This window comes from Aedes albopictus, chromosome 1 (genome assembly GCF_035046485.1).
Source record: "Aedes albopictus strain Foshan chromosome 1, AalbF5, whole genome shotgun sequence".
NCBI lineage: Eukaryota > Metazoa > Arthropoda > Insecta > Diptera > Culicidae > Aedes > Aedes albopictus.
This window is the reverse complement of record NC_085136.1, coordinates 175,421,220-175,428,810: the sequence shown is the minus strand read 5'-3', so window position 1 is coordinate 175,428,810 and position 7,591 is coordinate 175,421,220.

Sequence of the window (7,591 nt, the reverse complement as noted above, 5' to 3'; positions counted from 1 at the left end):
CCTTTCGTAGGACAGCCGGGGACTGGGGCTGGCGATGAGGAAAGGGTCACCGATGTGGAACTTGCGGGGATAGCTAAGTCCCTTAGCGTAGGTAAGGCCCCAGGTCCGGACGGAGTTCCGAACCTGGCCTTAAAAGTAGCTATTGCAGAAGCTCCCGAGATGTTCAGGTCTGCTATGCAGAAATGCCTGGACGAGGGAGTTTTCCCGGAAGCTTGGAAGAGGCAGAGCCTGGTACTATTGCCAAAGGCGGGGAAACCACCCGGAGACCCGTCGGCATATAGACCAATATGCTTGATTGACACGGCGGGGAAGGTGCTCGAAAAGATCATCCTCAATAGAATGTTGAAGTTCACTGAGGGCGTAAATGGTCTCTCGAGCAACCAGTATGGCTTCCTGAAGGGGAGGTCCACCGTAGACGCTATCTTGTCGGTTACAAAAACCGCCGAGAAAGCACTCGAGCCTAAGAGGAGGGGAATTCGCTTCTGCGGGGTAGTGACTCTGGATGTAAGGAATGCATTTAATAGCGCCAGTTGGGCTGCTATTGCCGATGCGCTCCTGCGTCTGGGGATACCGGAGTACTTGTACAAGATTCTCGGAAGCTACTTCCAGAATCGCGTACTAGTTTACGACACGGAGGTGGGTCGGAAGTGCTTTCACATAACCTCAGGAGTCCCGCAAGGTTCCATCCTGGGTCCGGTGTTATGGAATGTCATGTACGACGAGGTGTTGAGGTTAGAGTACCCAGTGGGAGTGGTGATTGTTGGATTTGCCGACGATATTACGCTCGAAGTCTACGGTGAAACGATCGAGGAGGTGAAGTTGACTACCGACCACTCGATCAAGGTTGTGGAGGCGTGGATGCGGTCCAGAAAACTGGAGCTGGCTCACCACAAGACAGAGGTGACGGTCGTGAACAACATGCAGTCGGCGCAGCAGACGGAGATCAGTGTAGGAGAGTGCACTATCCTGTCGAAGCGCTCTGTCAATCACTTGGGCGTGATGATCGACGATAAGCTTACCTTCGGTAGCCACGTCGATTATGCCTGTAAAAGAGCCTCCACAGCTATTGCGGCACTGTTCCGGATGATGTCCAATAGCTCAGCGGTGTACGCCAGTAAGCGCAAGCTTCTGGCTAGTGTTGCTACGTCCATACTTAGGTATGGCGGCCCGGCGTGGGGTACCGCGCTAAGTACTGAATGCTACCGACGGAAGCTGGAAAGTACTTACAGGCTTATGTGTCTGAGGGTTGCAAGCGCGTACCGTACCGTGTCACACGACGCTCTCTGTGTCATTACTGGTATGGTGCCTATCAGCATTCTTATCAGTGAGGACATGGAGTGCTTCGAAATGCGCGGCACAAGAGGCATACGCAAGACTGTCAGGATGGCCTATATGGTCAAATGGCAGCGCGCGTGGGACAGTTCCACCAAAGGAAGGTGGACCCATAGGTTGATACCGAGGGTAGATAGTTGGATTAATAGGCGCCATGGGGAAGTTTCATTCCACCTGACACAGGTCCTTACAGGTCATGGTTGCTTCCGACAGTATCTACACCGTTTCGGGCATGCGGATTCTCCCGAATGCCCAGTGTGCAATGGTTTAGAGGAAACAGCGGAACACGTTTTGTTCGTGTGCCCGCGTTTTCGCACAATGCGTGACCGCATGCTTGCCACATGCGGGGAGGACACAACTCCGGACAACTTGGTCCAGAGAATGTGTAGGGATGAGATTAGCTGGAATGCCGTTTCAACGGCTATCACCCATATCGTCTGGGAGCTACAGAGGAGGTGGCGCGTGGACTCGGAGAATGGCTAGTCCAGATGCAGTACAAGAGGTGGTCCAGGGGTTCGAAGTCGGCTTCGTAGATCATGCCGGTGCCCTGCGGTCGAGATCGACCCTTACAGCGATTAAGTGGCCGCGGAGAGGAAGTCCCGGTAGCGGTGCTGTCGTGGCGTCGGTCTACTGGGTTGGATCTGAGCCCGCGGTTGGAAAGGGGTCCCCGGCAAGGGTCGGGGTAGGTGAGCTCCTGCTGTCTGCAACCTACGGGTGCATCTGATAGGGCCTGAAGGGTAGTGATACCCTTCCTTACGGGCAGGTCAGATCGGGTTGCACGAGGGCATCAGTTCTTGATGTCCGCTCAGCAGTAGGGCGCGGGCGGGGTTGACCCTGCCCGCCTTCCGAGGACAAAGGGAGTGGCGAGGACCACTCGGGAAACTGGCTAAGCGCCAGCATGCTATCGTGATGGACTCTCCAGAGCGAGCCATCGATGTTCGTTGCTGCTAGGCTACGGCAGCTAACCTTGAGGGTGCGATATGCACTAGCCCCTCTCTGAAGCAATACCTTCTTGGTGGTTCCGGAGAGACGTAGGGTTTGGCGACCATAGGAATGTGTTTTAGTGGGTCGAGGAGAGAGTAGTCCTGGCTTCTACCGGCATTGTAGAAGACGGCCTCAACCCCACACTACCCTAACCTTCCTGTTAGGGTGTCTGATGAGCAGATTTATCCCCCTATGGTTTAGAAGGAAAAAAAAAAGGAACCAACAAACGGAGCTTGGGAGTAGCTACCGCTTTCAATGTGCACAGTTCGAGAATTCCAGACTTTATTAGTCAATAACGGCGCCGGCCACGTCCTTACGGTCATCGAGGAAGGAAAGGAATGTTAGTGTGACGTACGTTGCTACTAGAGACCGAGATCACCTCAACTTCTCCACGACTGTCACGGGAAGGAGTTTTTGTTAGTGGGGAGGGGAAAGTCACATGATTTGGATTCACTTTGGTAAGTGATTTGATTCATGCAACCTTTACTTGAGTCAAAACATTTATTCATTTTGACTAAAATATAACAAATGTCGACACCGAAGATGACGAACCATTCAAATTTGTGTGTAAATGCGAAAAATAAAAGAAAAATATTTGTTATCAACTGAATGTGCATTGAAAACTAGCGCCGACACATGACGTGACGAACTTTTCAATATTAGTTAGATAAATCGGCACCAACATTTCAAAAGGGCGTAACTGCTTTTGCAACCAATGCCTTCTCACAGAGCTGTGGGTCGTTAGGCCGTGTCGATTTTTGCAAAATTGCGAATACACAATCCCGAATAGTCACAAATGGTTGCAAATGGACCCAAATGAAACCCTGCAAAATTTAAAAATTCTAAAAAATCGGTAAGCTAGTCCGCAATCGACTTGAAGTTTTATATGGGAATTTTAATTTTTCAGTATGGGGAAATTCAACTTTTCAAACTTTTGAAGAAAAAGGCACATTAAAGCAACTCTAAAAATCCGCTCCCCCCCTGAAGATTTAGTGTATATATTAGGGATCATTTTGTTAGAAGACAACTTTTTAGTTGCACTTAAGATAAGGGCGTTATTAAATTTCGAAACAATGGACATTTTATTCGCATGATTTCTAACTTCTTTAATTGGCATCACTGCACGTTTTGCGTGTTGAAGAGGGTGGTAACAGCCATCTGCGGCGTCACCACCCGTCGCTGGATGGAGACGCAAGTACCTGATAAAAATGAGATAGTTAGGATTGAAATTATTCTTGCGATATTGCTTTATAAAAACTTGGTATCTTCGGCAAAGTTGTTGGCATGGTCAAGAGCTGTCCAGTGATGAACTAAATCATTGGAAAAACCAACGCTGGGCGGCGCTAGTATGCATACAAACTACATGCAATAGTATTAACGTATATGCGTGTATCTCAATAACGTGATAATTTAACTGTGTGGTGTCTTCGACAAAGTTGTTGGCTGGGCCACGGGCTATCCAGTGACGAACCAAGTAAGTAGGAATTCAACCGTTAGGCGGCGCTAGTGTGCATACAAACTGGATGCAAAAGTACAAACGTGTATGTGTGTATCTTAATAACGTGATAATTTAAGTAGGTGGTGTCTTCGACAAATTTGTTGGGTGGACCAGGGGCTATCCAGTGACGAACGCAATACAGTCTAGACTCCTACTACACGATTAGTTCGGGGGTGCAGTAGGAATCCGTGTTGTAGGAATCCCAGAGCTTATGGGATTTCGCCTAATTGGGGGTGTGAGCGAATATATCAGGAGTATTACAAGATAGCACCATACTTTCTTTGGCAAAGTTGTAGTACTAGAATAGATCTACCACACAATGCGAACTAACATCCAATTAGTTGGCCATTTTTGCCGATAGAGGCGCTATGTAGAAGTGGTTGCTTATGTTCACTCGCCAGTAGAAGTCGCTTGCGATATCTCAAGATCTACTTGATTTGGAAAAATGCTGTCTTCGGCAAACTTGTTCAGTAGGTCAAGAACAATCTGGTGGCTAACCAATTAGTTTGTGATTTCGCCGCTAGGTGGTGCTAGTTGTCAAGTAAAATTTCAAACTTCTCTAGCTCGCGATCCAGATCAGATAGAAAAGTGCCGTCTTCGTCAGAGTTTTTCAGGAAGTAAAAACCTATCTGATGATTTAACATTTCGCCGCTAGGTGCCACTAGTTGTTAAGTAAAATTTCAAACTTTTTTAGCTCGCGATCCAGAGCAAATAGAAAAGTATCGTCTTCGGCTAAGTTCTTCAGGAAGTCAAGAGCTATCTAATGACTTATCATTAAGTTTGTAATTTCGCCGCTAGGTGACGCTAGTTGTCAAGTAAAGTTTCAAACTTCTCTAGCTCGCGATCCAGATCAGATAGAAAAGTGCCGTCTTCGTCAGAGTTTTTCGGGAAATAAAAACCTATCTGGTGATTCAATATTTAGTTGGTGATTTCGTTGCTAGGTGGCGCTAGTTGTTAAGTAAAATCTTAAACTTCTTTAGCTCGCGATCCAGAGCAGATAGAAGAGAGTCGTCTTCGGCAAAGTTCTTCAGGAAGTCAAGAAAAATCTAGTGATGTAACGATTAGTTTGTGATTTCGGCACTAGGTGGCACTAGTTGTCAAGTAAAGTTTCAAACTCCGCTATCTCGGGATCCAAAGCAGATCGAAAAGTATCGACTTCGGCAAAGTTCTTCAAGAAGTCAAGAGCTATCTAATGACTTAACATTTAGTTTGTGATTTCGCTGTTAGGTGGTAATTTTGCCTCTAGCTCGCGATCCAGCGGAGATAGAAAAGTGTCGTCTTTGGCAAAGTTCTTCAGGAAATCAAGAGCTATCTAGTGAATTAATAATAAGTTGGTGATTACGCCGCTAGGTGACGCTAGTTGTCAAGTAAAGCTTCAAACTTCTCTATCTTGGGATCTAGAGCAGATAGAAGAGGGTCGTCTTGGCCAAAGTTCTTCAGGAAGTCAAGAGCAATCTGATGGTTCAACAATTAGTTGCATGAAGGGCTTGCATTTTTAAGAAAAATGAAATCTTTTGTCGTTTTGTTTCGCTCTTCGCTCAAGTGTGCTAAGCAACAACGAAGCACAGACAAACAGACGTATTTTTTGGAGGAAATTCATCAAAAACTTTTGCCCGGTATATTTTCCATGAGCACACAGATTAGAATAACTAGCGACAGAGGTCCAATGTCGCGACTGTTCGTGTGACAAACATCTATTTGCCACGCCCTTACAGCGTCAATAGCGGTACTAGAAGTGTCAAACAAATTTTGTTTACCAAAACAAATGATGCTCTTCAAGCTACACTTAAAAACAATCAATTATTATAATAAAAGTAATTAATTTAATTAAATAGGAAAAGTGACTAAAGCGCCATTGGAGTTCTAGTGTATTTCTATTGCACACAGCCACCTGTTCGAAGAACCGCTCGAGATACTGTCGATTGCATAATTCAGCAACGTGTACACTGGCAAACGTCAAAACACACAAATAAGAATTTCAAAATATGTACAAAAAAGTTTGCATCTGGGATCAAACATCGCACCTCTGAATTGTCAATCCTTCCCAAGTAACACACTTGTCACATAAAAGTTACAGCAGCAGGTTTTTGTTCCGCCCTTATGTGACAAGCGTGTTACTTGGGATTACTATTGCGGTGCAACAATAGCATACGCGCTGAAACACCAATAAATGCTACTTCCTAGTGGCGTTTCCTTGGCCGGTCGCCGCTCGTTTACAAGGAACAAAAAGGATGACAAAAACGTTGGTGGTCGACTATTTATCATTGAAGTTCATCCTCGGGTTCATCGTGGAACCCTTTACCGGCAATGAAAAAGCTAGTCATCAATGTTGTTCTATCATTGTTTTTTCTTTGCGCGGCGGTGAAGAGAACGAAGATTGTCAACCCTGCTCTGGATCCAAGATAGAGATGTTCAAAATTCTATTTGCCAATTACCGCCGCGTAGCGGCGAACTGCCTCCTAATTGTTGAATCACCAGGTTGTTCTATAGTCTATACTTTCTGAAGAAAATTGCCAAAGATAACACTTTTCTATCTGCTATGGATTCCGAGCAGCCTAGCATCACCTAGCAGCTAAATCACCAATTTATTGTTTTATCACCAGAATGCTCTTGGCTTCCTGTTGAACTTTGCCGAAGACAGTACTATTCTGTCTGCTATAGATCCTGAGATGGTGTTTTAAAATTTTACATGACAATTAGCGCCACCTAACGGCAAATTCACAAACTATATTTTTAATCAGAAGATTGCTCTTGACTTCCTGAAGAACTTTGCCGAAGACGACACTTTTCTATCTGCTCTGGATCGCGAGCTAGAGAAGTTTGAAACTTTACTTGACAACAAGGATCGGTATATTCGCCTCACTCCATTCATATTCATTCCTCTTTGCTGAAGCGAATCGAGAAAGATGCAGCAAACGGATAGTCGTGATCAAACATGCAACCCAATCACCAGTGGGATGCGATGCGCAAATTGTTTGACTTCGATATTCGTTGCCGTTCGTCGCAGTTTCGATCGCACGCGAATGGATGAATGGCGAATGGTGAAGAATGCTGGTGAGTGATCGAAGCGGCTATTATCATAACTTGAAGAGATTTTTTGCATGTAATGCATAAATTTTTAGTGTATTATTGTTGAAATGCTAGATTAGCAAAGAAAATAATTAACATTTTTTGAAAACATAAAAAATCGTATGCACAAAATCACTCGTATCACTCACGAATCGCATCACCGCTCGATCGCTTGCGATGCGAATGTGGACGAATGAGTAATTTCCAAGTGTGGCTTCCCACCGTTCGCCGGAGTTTGCTGTCGTCGCTGACAAGCAAACACACAAACTAAAGCGACAACCGTTCGCTGCTGACTACCTTCGAAAGTGGAAATCAGGAACCCTGCTTGACAACTAGCGCCACCTAGCGGCGAAATCACAAACTAATTGTTAATTCACTAAATAGCTCGTGACTTCCTGTAGAACTTTGCCGAAGACGACACTTTTCTATCTGCTCTGAATAGCGAGTCAGAGAAGTTTAAAACTTTACTTGACAAATAGCGCCACCTAGCGATGAAATCACAAACTAAATGTTATTTAATCAGATAGCTCTTGACTTCCTGAAGAACTTTGCCAAAGACGACACTTTTCTTTCTTCTCTGGATCGCGAGCTAGAGAAGTTTAAAATTTTACTTAAAAACTAGCGTCACCTAGCGGCGAAACCATAAACTAAATGTTGAATCACCACTGAGGTTTTGAATTCCTAAAAACTTTGCTAAAGACGATAATT